The 14,748-nt window shown below is 40.1% G+C and overlaps 1 protein-coding gene across 3 annotated transcripts in view; it reads left to right on the forward strand.

The window, feature by feature from the left end:
- The window catches only part of SORCS2 (sortilin related VPS10 domain containing receptor 2), a 1,276,597-nt gene that overhangs the window by 191,752 nt on the left and 1,070,097 nt on the right, over window positions 1–14,748 (forward strand). The window lies entirely within an intron of this gene.

Consider the following 14,748-nt stretch of genomic DNA (forward strand, 5'->3'; position numbering starts at 1 on the left):
AGAGAGAGAGAGAGAGACTAAGAAGTGGCAGAAATTACTGTAAGCCAATAAAAGAAAAGGGGATATTGTACCATCTGTTTGGGATACCTAATCCCATCCAGCTGTGAGTCCATTAGTTAGGGAAGGAAGAAGTGACCAGGCTGGTCCTTTGTTTGACATCCAGCTGTCCCCTCAAAAACCTGAGAAGAAGCTCAAGGTGACTCTGAAGTCATGTTCTGTCCTTGTGTTGATTTAGGATTGTGTAATAGAACGAACACTGAACTTGGCTGGACTTGAGAGGACTTTGGTCCATCTAAATGCCAAATCTGCCATTTACTAACTTAGCTGAGGCATTGTATCCTCAACTATGCAATGGGAATCTTTGCATTATTCACTTTACAAAGTGGTTGAGGGTGGGAGTACTTTGTAGACCTTAAATTACTCTAAAGATGGGAATTAATTTTGGAAGAGAATGTGTTTCCTTATATAATAATGTCCTTTGGAAAAGGATCTGGGAAATCTATATTTAAAAAAAAGTACCTGTGTGATACAGTGGATAGAGGGCTGAATTTGAAATTAGCAAGACCTGAGTTCAAATCCTCGCCTCACACAATTTCTAGCTGTGTGACTCTGGGTAAGTCATTTAACCGCTATCTCCCTCAGTTTCTTCATCCTTAAAATGGGGCCAGTAAGAGTACATACCTTACAGGGTAACCTTTAGTTCTCTATTAGTTTATGGAGGTCTTTCCAGTTTCCTCTGAAATTGCCCATTTCATCTTTTCTTGTGGACCAATAACATTTATATTGCAATTTGTTTAGCCATTCTCCAACAGGACAAGCCCTTAGTTTCCAATTTTTAACTACTGTGAAAAGAGCCGCTATCAATATTTTTGTATTTAAAGACCCATTTTCTCATTCTTTGGTTTTTTTTGGGTATAGGCCTAGTAGTGGTATAGCTGTAGTATGTTTGATAACTCTCTAGATGTAGGTCCAAAATGCTTTCCAGAAAGACTGAACCCAATCACAGCTCCACCAATAATGCCCTAGTAAACCTTAGCATTTTACAGATGAGGAAACTTAGGCTCAGAGAGAGCGATTTGCTCAAGGTCACACCAGTGGTAAATGACAGGGCTAGGATTGGAACCCAGGTCTGCTGATTTCAAATGCAGCACTGTTTCTGTTCCCCCATGGTGTCTCCACAGCTCACATGTGGTTTGGGAAAAACAGCACTGGGTTTGGAATCAGATGACCAACCTTCAAAACTCAGATTTTCAAATAGATGGTAAGCTCCTTGAGGGTAGGGACTTGATTTTATTTTTCTTTGTATCTCCAGCACCTAGCATAAAGCCTTTATCTAATAGGTGCAAATTTGGATTGAATGGGAGCAGAATAAAATAGTAACCTATAATACACTGGGTCTGTCTCTTCCCTTCTGTGGGCGTCTACTTCCTTATAAAATGAGAGAGTTGGAGAGGTCATTAACCTGGGGTCTGGGGAACCCTAATTAAGTATAAATATAAGTTAATAGAATTATAATATTAATGAGTATAATAAGATAGAATAATGTAATAATATAATAACACATTAAGATAAATATGTAATGTATTAATATCATGGACCCCTTTGGGTCCCTGGGGTCTTGGGAACATATGCATATATGTATGTCTGCATGCATACATGTGTGTATGAATATGTATAGATGTGTGTATGTGTACATATATGTGTATATACACATACCGTGTTTCCCCGATAAGACACTGTCTTATTATTTTTTTTTGGAAAGAAAAACACCAGAGGGCTTATTTTCAGGGGAGGGCTTATGTTGTCCTGCCTCAGCTCTCCTCTGCAGCACTGCTCTCAATGGCGCCAGCAAGCAAATCACTGGGGAAGAACAGGATGACACGCTCACTGCTGCAGCTCTGATTGGATGCAGCTCGGAGTGCGGCGTGCGTTTCATGGGGGGGGACGGGGACGGGGACGGTGCATACAGAGGGTACCATAATGTAGCATGTAGCTCAGGGGATCACCTTTTCACTACAGTAGCAATCTCAATAGGGCTTATTTTCGTGGGAGGGCTTATTTTAGAGGAATCTTACACAGTAAGGGGAGGGCTTATTTTCGGGATAGGTCTTATTATAGGGGAAACACGGTATATTTGGTCATGGACCCTTTGGAAAATCTAGCAAACTCTATGGTCCCCTTTTCAGAATAATGTTTTTAAATATATGGGATTACCAAAAAATCACATTGAAATGGTTATACATACATACATATATATATATATATACTGTTATATTGTAATGGGAATGTAAATTTTTAAGATCTTCCCTGCCCCTAGCCTAAAGTACACTTGGAGCCTGGGGTGGGAGGCTTGTTTTTCAGTAGATACTTTTTGATTGGCCAGTGGGTCCAGAAGGTTGTTACATTCTCTGACCCAGGAGAAGGCTATATAATCCCTGATGTGAGGCTTTGCTTTGGGGCTCACTTTGAGAAGTGTTCTATGATTTGATCAGATGAGACTCTGGGAAGCCGTTGTTGAGAACCCCGCCTCCCCCCCCCCCCAGCTTTGAAAAACCCAGATGTTGATTTGGTATGGATGTAATGGTTGGACAGTTTGGAAACTGTCTACTTGATCTGTTTCTCTGTCTTGATAATTCTGTCTGTATATTCTGAAGTTCGGGGTGCTGACCTTTTTCCCCTGAACTAGGTAAATGATACATATTTGAGTGATTAAAGTAAGCTTGTTAACCCATTTTGAGTTGCTTTTCTTTATCAAAGCACATCTAAGAACCTGTGCTGGCAGACACCCTGGGGACGCTGGGGTGCTTGCTGATACACATATATAAATAAATATTAATATATTATTATAGTATATATAATATAAAATTAAAAGTGTAATAAATAATAAATATATTGTGACAACAAAATCTTATATAATTTTTATTCACATATATGTAAACTGTATTTCAAAATAATTTTAAAAAATTCTATGTATTTAAAAACATTATTATGAAAAGGGGACCATGGACTTTTTCTAGTTTTCCAAGGGGCACATGACAAAACACACACACACACACCCTCTCTTGGAGTAGATGACCTCCAAGTCCTTTTCAACTCTAAATTCGATGGACACCCAGCTTCATCCTGGGGCAGAGGTGACCCTGATTTCTCAAAGTCTGTGCCAGCAGAAGTAGCTAGGTCCTGCTACTCTGGAGCAGGTGCAGTGACAGCCACATTTGTCATCCTCCCAAGGACAAATGTCGTTGATTACAGAGAGGCCCTTCCCCAGAAGCCTGGCAGGAGTGTGTGCATGGGGTGGTGGTGGTGATGGGTAGGAGACTTTGGTAACATGTAAACAGAATACTAAGGGAGAATATTCATCAGAAATCCCTTTTTGACTTTACTCTTCGTAGGTCTCAAGGGACAATTTGTTGTTGTTGGGTCATTTCAGTCATGCCCAACTTTTTGTGATCCCATTGGGGATTTTCTTGGCAAAGATACTTGAGTGGTTTGACATTTCCTTTTCCAGCTCATTTTACAGATGAGGAAACTGAGGCAAACAGGGTGAAGTGACTTACCTAGGGATACATAGCTAGTAAGTATCTGAGGCTAGATTTGAACTCAGATCTTCCTGACTCCATGCCTGGCCCTCTATCCCCTGAGCCTTCTAGCTGCCAAGGAACAATATGGAGAGCCCTAAATGCAGACCTTTCCATATGCTTCACAGACTTCTGATTTGGAGTGCCTGCTTCTTGAATCCACCATTAGAACTTTTTATCTCTGAATATCAATCAGTAGTATCCTCTTACACAGCTACTTATCCAGTGAACTCATCATTGTCCCCGTGCTGGCCCTCAGCCCTGCAGAGGACCTCATTAAAGCCTGGCATTTCAAACAATCCAGTCTACTCTCATTGATTTGAAGTCTAGTCTATTTCAGTGAAATAGATGGGCAATACATAAGCATTAAATAAGATTTATAAGTATCTTACCAATTTAGAATTAGTAAATAAAATTAGAAGCAGTTTCTTTGTAATTAGAGGAACTGGCTTTGAATCCTGTCTCTACTATTTAATGTTTTAGGGATGTTTGGGGTGGGTTACTTAGCTTCCTTCTGCCACAATTTCTTTATCTGTAAAACAAAGGGGTTGGTGGGGCAGCTAGGTGGTGCAGTGAATAGAAAGTCCGGAGGACCTGAGTTGAAATCCAGCCTCAGACACTTAACACAAGAACTAGCCGTGTGACCTTGGGCAAGTCCCTTAACCCCAATCGCCCTACCTTTCCCCCTCCAAAAAAAAATACTCCCCAAAACAAACAAAAAACAAAGGGGTTGGCCCAGAGGCTTCTGAGGGTCCCTCTAGCTTTCTGAGCCTAATAGGCCCTACTAAGTGAAGGCCTTGTGCTGGGGGTAGCAGATGCAGGGATGAGTCAGACAAAGTCCCTGTCCTTCAGTGTTCAGTCTAGTAGAAATAATTATACTGCATTTTATAATGTGAGCATGGCATAGGAGGGAGCAAGCAGAGATTTGGGGATCACGTTTAGTTGGAGCAGACTGGGAAGGTTTCTTGGATGAAGTAGCTCCTGACAGGGCTTGGGAAGAAAGAAGGATTTCAACAGGAAGAGGTAGTTGGGAGATATTTTCCAAGCATTTCCAAGCACAACGTGCTTAAATTAACAGAAGGCAGCTAAGCTATAGTGCAAATATATACATATATATATATATATATATATTTTTTTTTTTTACTAATGCTTAAGTAACACAAAGAACTTCTAGTACCAGTAATACACATGGTGTATTCTGTGTGTAACACAGAATATCTAAAGGAGAATAGTGTGAGACAAAGCAGAAAAATAAGTTGGAGTCAGGTTGTAGAAGGCCTCGAATGCCAGGCTAAGTGATTTATAATACATCCCTCTGGCAATGTGGAACCACTGATGTTTCGCAGAAGGCAAGACAATTGCTAATACTTCACATTTATGTGATGCTTTATGATTTAGAATATGTGTTTCCCTCAATAAGCAAGGAGGGTAGAAGCCATTTTTCAGATGAGGAAACTGAGGAGTAGTAGTCAAGTGACTTTACCAAGAGGGTCACATCGATAGAACATTTATTAATTGCTTACTGTTTGCTAGGCACTGTGCTTTCTGGCTGGTACGGATCAGTGCCCCGGTCTGTGGACTCTTGAGATTCTCTGACGCCCCTTTCTTCCTCTCTGTGATGAGAGTGGGGAGCTGGGTCCTGTCTTCGTCCCCACCCTGAACACAGGCAGACTGCAGAACCCCCCATCAGGACGGCTGCCAACAGTGGCCTCTTGCCTTCTCCACAATATGGTGATTGTCATCTCCCTGTCTTGCTGATGTCCTAGGAAAAGGGCTGGAGCCTCATTTTCACAAATTATCAGAATCTCCACTGGGGCCTCGGTCAAGAGCCAGAGCTTTCCGTCTGTGCGGTTTCCCGTCTCAGGTTTTGTCCTGATGATTACAAGTTCTTGGCTTTGCTCCTTGTTGCCTTGGCAGTGGAGAGCTGAGAGACAGGGCTGAATGAAACAGTGAAAAGTGTAGTGTTGCAGAAAACTAAATCCTATGTCACACAGAAGGGCTGTGTCTTCTCTCTTTGGAGACCGTGGGGGAGGGAGGAAGAGGGGGGTCTGGTTAACAAAGTTTCCATCAGGAGCTGTTTCTAATATCCCTTGCCCAAGTATTTTCCTATGTGTGTCTCACACATACATAACACACACACATAACATACATATGTACATTTTGTTGTTGAGTTGTTTCCAGTCATGTCCAATTCTTTGTGACCCCATTTGTGGTTTTCTGGGCAAAGATACTGGAGTGGTTTGCCACTTTCTTCTCCAGCTCATTTCACCAATGAGGAAACTGAGGCAAACAGGGTTAAGTGATTTGCCCAGGGTCGCATAGCTAGTAAGTATCTGAGGCTGGATTTGAACTCAGGGCTTTCTGACTACAGGCCCAGCACTCTATCCACTGAGATACTTAACTGCCGTGTGTGTGTGTGTGTGTGTGTGTGTGTGAGCGCGTGCGTACTATATATACACTATATGTATAATTTATATATTATTCCTATCTATATGCTAATTCTGTTTGTGTGTGTATATATATGCCTGTTATTATATTATTATATACACTATACATTACATGCATAGTATATATACTATGTATAGTATATAACAGTTAGTGTATATAAATACACTATATATACTATAGACATATATTGTATATATGTCTATATAGCATGTCTATACTCTTTATATCCGCATGATCCTACTTATATTTATTATGCATATATGCTAACATACTGACTTATAATATGTGTAAAATATATATTATATATAATGTATTATATGTAATATCCTGTATATTATATATGTGTATACTATATATGGATTTGTCATATGTGTGTGATGCTATATAGAATATATAGACTATATCTATATGTGATAGTAATGGAATGTGGAGATTCCCCTGTATTGGGCTTGGTTTTCAAATTGATTGTATTAAAACCCAGAGCTTGTTAATCCCACCTGTGGGATGGACTTTTTGATGTGAAAAGAAAGTCCTGACTGGGAGGAGCTGGTGACGTAGATTTGGAGAGACACGAGAGAGAGGCGCGGAAGTTCTTTTTGGAAGCAGCACCTCGTGGAGAGAGACTAAGAGATTGCTGGTGGCCGCTTTGAATTGCCCTGGACTTTTGAGACCTGCCCCCTGAGCTGCCAAGGACTGAGGAGACATGGCTGTTTTGCTGGTACTTTGTCTGTCTGTTTTGATGTTATTTTGCCAGATTTGTCCACTGGTGAAAGACTGTCCTGTTGAAGAAGTCCTGGAACCTGGCATTTGGTTAAGAAGGCCTGAGACTGTCCTGCAGACAGAGAGTGAATACTGTCCACTGGTGAGGGACAGTACTGTTGTTGCAGGGGTCTGGAGACTGTCCGGCAGACAGAATGAATACTGTCCACTGGTGAAGGACAGTGCTGTTGTTGCAGGGGTCTGGGAGCCTTTCTGTTGGTTCAGAAGCCCTGAAGAAGGATTTTCTTGTTGTATGTTTACAGAAATCCTGGGAGAGGGCTTTGCTAATGTGTTCAGGGGTTCTAGGACTGTTCTACAGACAGAGGATAAATTCATGAAGGGACTGGCAATGTATCTTATGGCCTTGCTAAGCCTTGTCTCCCCAGGAACTAAGATTGCTGAGAACTTGCCTCGTGTCAAGATGAAGAAAAGACCTCCATTTGGGTATTAAGTGCTGTGTTTAAACTTGATGTAACTCTGGGGTAGATTCAATTGTGATCCAGGGGTGGGGAACTTTTGACCTTTTTGTGTTCTATGTTTGAGCAAATGAATGTATTTTACTTATGTTTGGAAACTAATCTCCATTTGAGAAGAGGGGCTTTGTGGTGGACTTAATTAAGGTATAGCCTAGGGGTGGAGAAGTATTTGGAACAGAGACTTTGTAATTGATTGAATGATTGGAAAGTCCTGGGGTGGGGTAGGCCTTGGAGATGATTTAATCACACTTAGTAAATGCTGTATTTTGAATGATGTCATGTTTTGATCTTCTCTGTTCTGGGTTTGTTACTGAATAAAATAGAGAGCACCTATGCTGGTATTTTGAACCTGGGAAGTTGACTTTGCTTGATATTATATTACACTATATACTCAGTTCCTATATGTATATTCTACTTATTTGTTAATATATATTATATACTATATATTGTATACATGATATATACTTACAGAATATGTATATATATATACATGTTATATACATATTAACTAATTCTATCAGAGTGACAGAGAGAGAGAGAGAGACGAAGAGACAGAGAAAGCGGGGCAGAGGGAGATGGACTACATACAGAGCAGAAGAGAACTTCGAGACCCAGAACTCTGATGCCTAGCCCAGGCCCTCTATCTTACAGATAAGTAAACCGAATCCTCTAGAGGTTGTGACTAATTAACTGTTTAGTGGTAGTAGTGTCTAAGACAAAAAGTAACTTTAGAGGGGAGGGCACCCACAACAGGAGGGAAGGGGAAGGGGAGTAGGGAGGATCTCCTCCAAAGGGAGTGACTGAGCTAAGTCTTGAAGGATTTCTAAGAGGCACCATTCTAAGAAGAGGGGGCCATTGTAGGCATGCCAGAGAGCTTTCCTCACAACAATCCTGTGAAGCAGACGGGTCCAATCTTATGGCACTCATTTCACAGATCAGGAAACGGAGGTTGTGAAGTGAACTTCCCACTTTATGGTTGTGCAGATTAAGTACTAGAGCCTAGGATTTAAACCCTGCTATTCTGACTTAAAATCCAGTGCTTTTCCCACAATACTGTGGGTATTCTTGAGACATGATGAAGCCAGTTAATTATATTACTCTTTTTTTAAATAATTTAAGGGGATTTTATGAAATCACATTCAGAAGTGGAAAGATGCTTTCCAGCCCCAGCCAGCCACCTACTAGTCTACCCAACATGGAACAAAACACGATGTTGGACTAAATTACCTCTTACATTCCTTTCCACTCTGTCTTTCTATACTCTGTTTTCTAAGGCTTGAACAATCCATGATCTCTCTCTTATGTTTCTATAAGTAGGTCTTGAGGAGAAGAGCCCTTGGCTTTACCAAGCAAGAGAAGTTGTTTTTGAGAAGCAGAGATGGGGAAAGACCCATCTTCTATTACTCTGAACTCTCAACATTTAACATATTTCCCTGAGCTCCACATTTTGGCATCTTCAAAACAAGATTTAATTCTGTTCATTCACCCTGGAATCCACACTTTCTTGCCACCATGTATAAAAGGGTAACTGAAAGGTCACTAAAATAGTCATGGTCAGGAAAATAAGGGGATAAAATTTGTATTACATGGAATTGCCATTTTTCGTAGATTTTTTTCTCCTTCATTACTCATGTGTTATAGAAGATGGAGTTCTGGTCTTTGAATCACAAAACCTGTATTCAAATTCCAAGTTGCATGAATATGACCAAGTCTCATGTGAGTTAGACCTATATGAGCCACTGGTTTTGAGAACCAAGTTTTGAGAACCTGAGTTGAAAATGGTAACTATTAAGTGTTCTGTAAATATAAGATTTTGGGGGGTTTTGTTCTGTTTTTTTCTTTCTCATAGTTCCTCCCATTTGTTCTAAGTCTTCTACACAACATGACTAATGTGAAAATATATTTAATTGGAATGTATATGTAGAGCCTATATCAGATTGCATGCCATCTCTGGGGAGGGAGGAGAAAATTTAAAATTTATGGACATGAACGTTGAAAACAAAAAATAAATAAACTTTAAAATATTTTTATCGGGGACAAATTTGGGCAAATGATCGTAATTTCTGAGGATACAATGAAACAAATGGATTTCGGGGAAGGAATTGGCAAATTAAAAAAAAAATTCCAGTGGTGGTCAGTATTATGTGTTTGTAGCCCAGTTTTACTAACCTATGCCTATTGAATTGAGTTGTCTTATGTGATGTTCAGAAAATTAGCTCAGTCACTTCCAGGTGTTCTGTTATCTGGGAAGGAGAGCATGGGAAAACATTCATTAAACACTTAAATGCAAAGCGTGGTGCTAAGTATTAGTATACAAACAGAATAGGGGTGACGATTCCTACTCTAGAGGAGTATGTTTTAATAGGAAGAAACAATCCAACAGAAGGAAGGTTTTAGCGACAAGTTAGATGGAAAGATCCCATGCTCCCAAGGGCACAACTGCAAGGTAGATGGTGATGTATCTTCTTTAATTTCATTTCCACTGATTACATTCTATCCACTTCTGATGTCAAACCATTTGATAGTTCCATTGACTTTGGTGGTAAGAACTTTCTTTTCTTTGTTTTCTGTAGGCTTCATCTCTATTGGGGCAGTGAGGGTTGGTATTGTTTCCTTAGATGATGGCTATGATTGAGGGGATATAAATAGGATTGGAAGAATTAGTTAGCTAGATCATCAGAATCCTCTTGCTAAATGAAGTTTTCATTAATAGCAACAACAATTCATATAGTGTTTTAAGGCTAACATTTTTCCTCACAAGAAAATGCCCCAGGATGTAGACAGGACAATTGTTATTGTTCTTAGGTTATACCATGAGAAAATGGAGGCTTAGAAAGCTTAAGTGACTGTGGTCACACAGCTAGTGAGCACAGAAGCCTAACGCTCCCAACCCACCCTCCCAATTCCCAACCTCAAAGTCCTGCAAACCCAATACTTTCTCCTATAACATAGTGTTATGTAGTGGAATGAATGCTAGGTCGTTGTGTAAAATCCTGGGTTCATATCTTAACATTTCTACACAGTATCTGTTATGACCTTGGAAGGCTACTTCTGTGTGGGTTTCATTTTCCTTATCTCTGAAATGAGAAAGTTGAATGATATAATCTCTAAGGTTCCTTCCAACTCTAAAACTATGGTCCCATGCTGCCTCCATTCCACTCTCCTTATAAGTAGACTTCGTCATAACTAATCTCCAATGTTCCAAAGGTCTTAGTGGAACCTAGATTTCTCCCTGAGAAAGGTAAGTGGATAAGGATTAAGGATAGAAGAATATAGAGTTCTAATAGATTTTAAGCTCCTGGAGGGGAGGGATTGTTTTGTTTATGTTCTTCATAACCTCCAGGACTAGCCCAGGGCCTCGATTAGTGTAGGTGCTTAATAAATATTTGTTGAATTAACTGTAATAGGGACACATTTACTATTCTCGAATTGGATGGAGTTGTTGTTATTAGTGTTCATTCCATTCAGTCATGTCTGACTCTGTGTTCCCATCTGGGGTTTTCTTGGCAAAGATACTGGAATGGTTTGCCATTTCCTTCTTCAGCTCATTTTATAGGTGAGGAATTGGATGGAGTTCTGAATCTCAAAAGATGAATGCCCATCAGGGCCCGAATGAAATGGTAAAAGATCAGACCTATCACTTTCGTTTACTAGCTAGGCCCTTTCTCTCTGATTATTTTATTGTCTTGGCCAATCTTTGCAAACCTTCAAGAACTTTATAACCATCATCATCATTATTATAATTATCATTATTTTGTGCATAGTGTATTGTTTGTGTCTCTTAAGTACCATAAGAAAAGCAAAAATGCTGGTAATTCCTAATGCAAAAACCATGTTATAAGAAGACTGATAGAAGGAATTAAGAATGTTTAGCCTGGGGAAGAGAACACAGGGCAGGCATGATAGCTGTCTACAAATATTTGAGGGGCTGTCATATGGAACAAGGATTAGACTTGTTTTGAGTATAAAACTAGGTAGAGGAAAAATTACAGGAGGAAAGATTTCGACCACATATGAGGAAAAACATCACTTTCCAGTTTTCAACATGTTTGTTAATAGCCGACTATGTACAAGGTACCATAATAAGCACTGGGTCTACAAAAAGAGGCAGAAACAGTCCCTGCCCTCAAGAAGCTTACAGTCTAATGGGGCAGACACATGCAAACAAATATATACAAAGCAAATTATATGCAGGATAAATAGAAAATAATTAACAGAGGGAAGGCATCAGAATTAAGAGGGATTAGGGAAGGCTTAATTAGGTTTGTCCAAAATCTGGTTCAGGAAATTTAGATTCTTGTCAGCAGAAATCTTCTAGCAGGGTCTTGGATGAAAGTTGGGCATCACAGATTCTATTGAAACAATCCTGCATTTGAATGAGTTAGACTAGAGGGTGTCATGACTGCCTTACAACTCTCTGTGGGATGGTCCATGTTCTAGTGGGTATTGGGCTCTCTTTCCATAAGCTGGGGTGAGAATGGGAATTAATGTTATATATTATTGATATTAATATTTAACCACTTTATACTACAGTATTTCAAACACATCGATGTTGAATTAATGAATGAATGTGACTGCTTTACACCACTTAAAGCATCTAAAGAGGGCCAATGCTCAACTGTTACTTCTGTAGGTAGCAGGGAAACTTTAGTATGGGTTGTGTTTCCTAAGCTCAATTATCTATTGATTGTAGTTCCCTAAGAATTGTGATTAGAACCCAGAACCTTTCTTGCTTAACTGAGTTCTACCCATCTCTTTGTTTGTAGCATTTAACTGTATCGCCACCTGCTGGTGTAATGTAGAACATGATGAAATATGGCAGCTCCTGATGGAGCTCTGGGTGCATCTGCCAACTCGTGTGTGTGTGTGTGTGTGTGTGTGTGTGTGTATGAAAATTTTTTTTACTCTCCTCTCTATTCCTTGATAGCATATGAAAAACTACTGTTGAATCTTCTCTATCTAGGATTTGAACTATTGCCTCTGGGAGCAAAAAGTCTATTTTCCTTTGTAATATAAGATTTTCTCCTGATTACGTGAATAGTAACCCTTTGTATAGCAGGGATTATTGTGTTAGAGTCTTTTATGTGAGTAGAAGAGGGACCTCTTTGGAAGACATGAAAGAGGGCGTCACCTTGCCATAGCAGAAAGTGCACTGGACTTGGGAGAGGACATCTCTTATTTACTAGGTGTGTGACTATGGGCGGGGCATTTAACTTCTCTTTGGCTCAGTCTTCTTTTTTTGTTGTTTTTTTTTTTTTTTTTTTTTTTGCTTTTTGGAGGGTAGGGCAATTGGGGTTAAGTGACTTGCCCAAGGTCACACGGCTAGTAAGTGTTAAGTGTCTGAGGCCACATTTGAACTCAGGTCCTCTGACTCCAGGACCGGTGCTCTGTTCACTGCACCACCTAGGCACCCCTTGGCTCAGTCTTCTTATCTGTACAATGGGAATAATGTGGGTTGAGATACACAAAAGTCCTTTCATATATACTGATCCTGGGTGTACATTTGGACCCAGCCTAATGTTCTTCCCATAGATATTTGATGTTTTAAGGTTCCTTCTGGCTCTGCCATTCTGTGTTCTTTGTTCTGAGGGTTCTTGTTATTTTGACATTTTATGTTATATGGTACATGTTCTCTTCTAGCTCTAACATTATATGCTCTAAGTCCTATTCTGTGAGTTAAGGACCTTTGTAAATCTCACATGTTATATATATATATATATATATGTATATATATATTTTTTGACAGTTAGGTGGTACAGTGGGTAGAGTGTTGAAACTGGAATCTGGAAGATCTGAGTTAAATTCCAGTCTCAGGTACACAGGCGCTGTGTGACCCTGGACAAAGTCCCTTGATCTCTCCCTAGGCCTGTTTCCCCATTTGCAAAATGCCCATAATAATCCTACTTCCCAGGGTTACTGGGACAATAAAATGAGAGAGTATTTGTAAAGGGCTTTGCCAACTTTACAGCACTATATAAATGGTAGCTATTATTTTGCAGGATGCCTTCTTGTTCTGCCCCATGCCCATCCATTCTCTTTGGGATGACCTTCTGTCTATTCTATATTACCTTGTATGGACTTAGTCTTTCACATGTTGTCTCCTCCATCAGAACGTGAGCTCCAGGAAGGAGAGGACAATGTGTTTTTTCTTTCTGTTAAATTCCCCAATACTCATCACAAGGCCTGGCACAGAATAAGCACTTTAAAAAAAAAGGGCTTTGACCAAAAATCCTTTCCAGCTGTAACATTCTATTGTCTGAAGCAAACCTTAAAATTTTAAGCAGACTTAAGCCATAAGAGGATTTGTATGTTTTTTAAAGATGAATGTTTTGCTAGTTATTAAAAAAAAAAGATCTAATATAACTGCTGGTGAGAATGTGGGCTACGAAAATTCAGAGAAGTACTTGGAAGAACCATTCTTTGAATGGTCCATAGGTAATCCGGTCCATGACTAATATTAAGGTATTGACAAGCAGAGGGCAGGCCTAGGAGCATGAAGCTCAGGCAGAGTTTTCAAAGACAGCTGTTTTTGATGTCATAATGTTAAAATGCTAGTCACTACCTCTGAAAGGTAGTGACCTCCCTGTCGCTGGAGGTGATGATGAGGGATATGATATTGTAGAAAAAACTGATCCTCGAGACAGGACATTAGAAGACAAGATGTCTTTCCTTTCAACCCAGGGAGTCTAGGAAAGAGTCGAACAGGTCCAGAAGACTCTCTTGAAAGTGGGTCACTGTAAGGTATAAAGCCAAATTTTCATGTTACAGATGAGGAAACTGAGGGCCAGGGAGATTAAGGGACTTGTACAAGGTGATTATCAGAGATAGGATCTGAACCCAGAAGCAAGGTGCCTCCAGAGTTCTTTCCATTGTCCCTGACACTCAACTGAATTCTCTGTTTCTCATTTGCTTTGGTTTTCTTGGCTTCCCTGATCTATCTGGTCCTGAAATTGTGCTCAACTCACTTGCTCTTGGTCTCTGTGTGCTGTGGATTTAATCCTGCTTGCTCTCAGAATCATAGAATATAGAATTTCAGAGTCAGAAAGACCCTTGAAACGGAGAATATATATTGTTAGAGGTGGGCAGCTAGGTGGCTCAGTGGATAGAACACTGGGCTGGGAATCAGGAAGACTCATCTTCCCAAGCTCAAATCTGGCCTCAGACACTTGGTATCTTTATGACCCTGGACAAGTCACTTAACCCTATTTGCCTCAGTTTCCTCATCTGTAAAATGATCTTCAGAAGGTAATGGCAAACCACTCCAAGAAAAACCCCAAATGGAGTCACAAAACTTTGGACATGACTGAACAACAACAAACTGTCAGAGGTAGAAAGGACCTTGAGAACAAGGATATAGGTTGCTGGATGAAAGCTCAGATACCATCACTTTACAGAGGAAGAAACTGAGGCCAGGGAGGAAGTGTCTTGCATAAGATCAGATAGCAACAAAAAAGAGCAGAATTGAGGCTTGAACCTAGGCTCCCAGG

The sequence above is a fragment of the Petaurus breviceps genome, unplaced genomic scaffold, assembly GCF_028583685.1.
Source record: "Petaurus breviceps papuanus isolate PSGF00001 unplaced genomic scaffold, PetGlider_PUasm1.0 140, whole genome shotgun sequence".
NCBI lineage: Eukaryota > Metazoa > Chordata > Mammalia > Diprotodontia > Petauridae > Petaurus > Petaurus breviceps.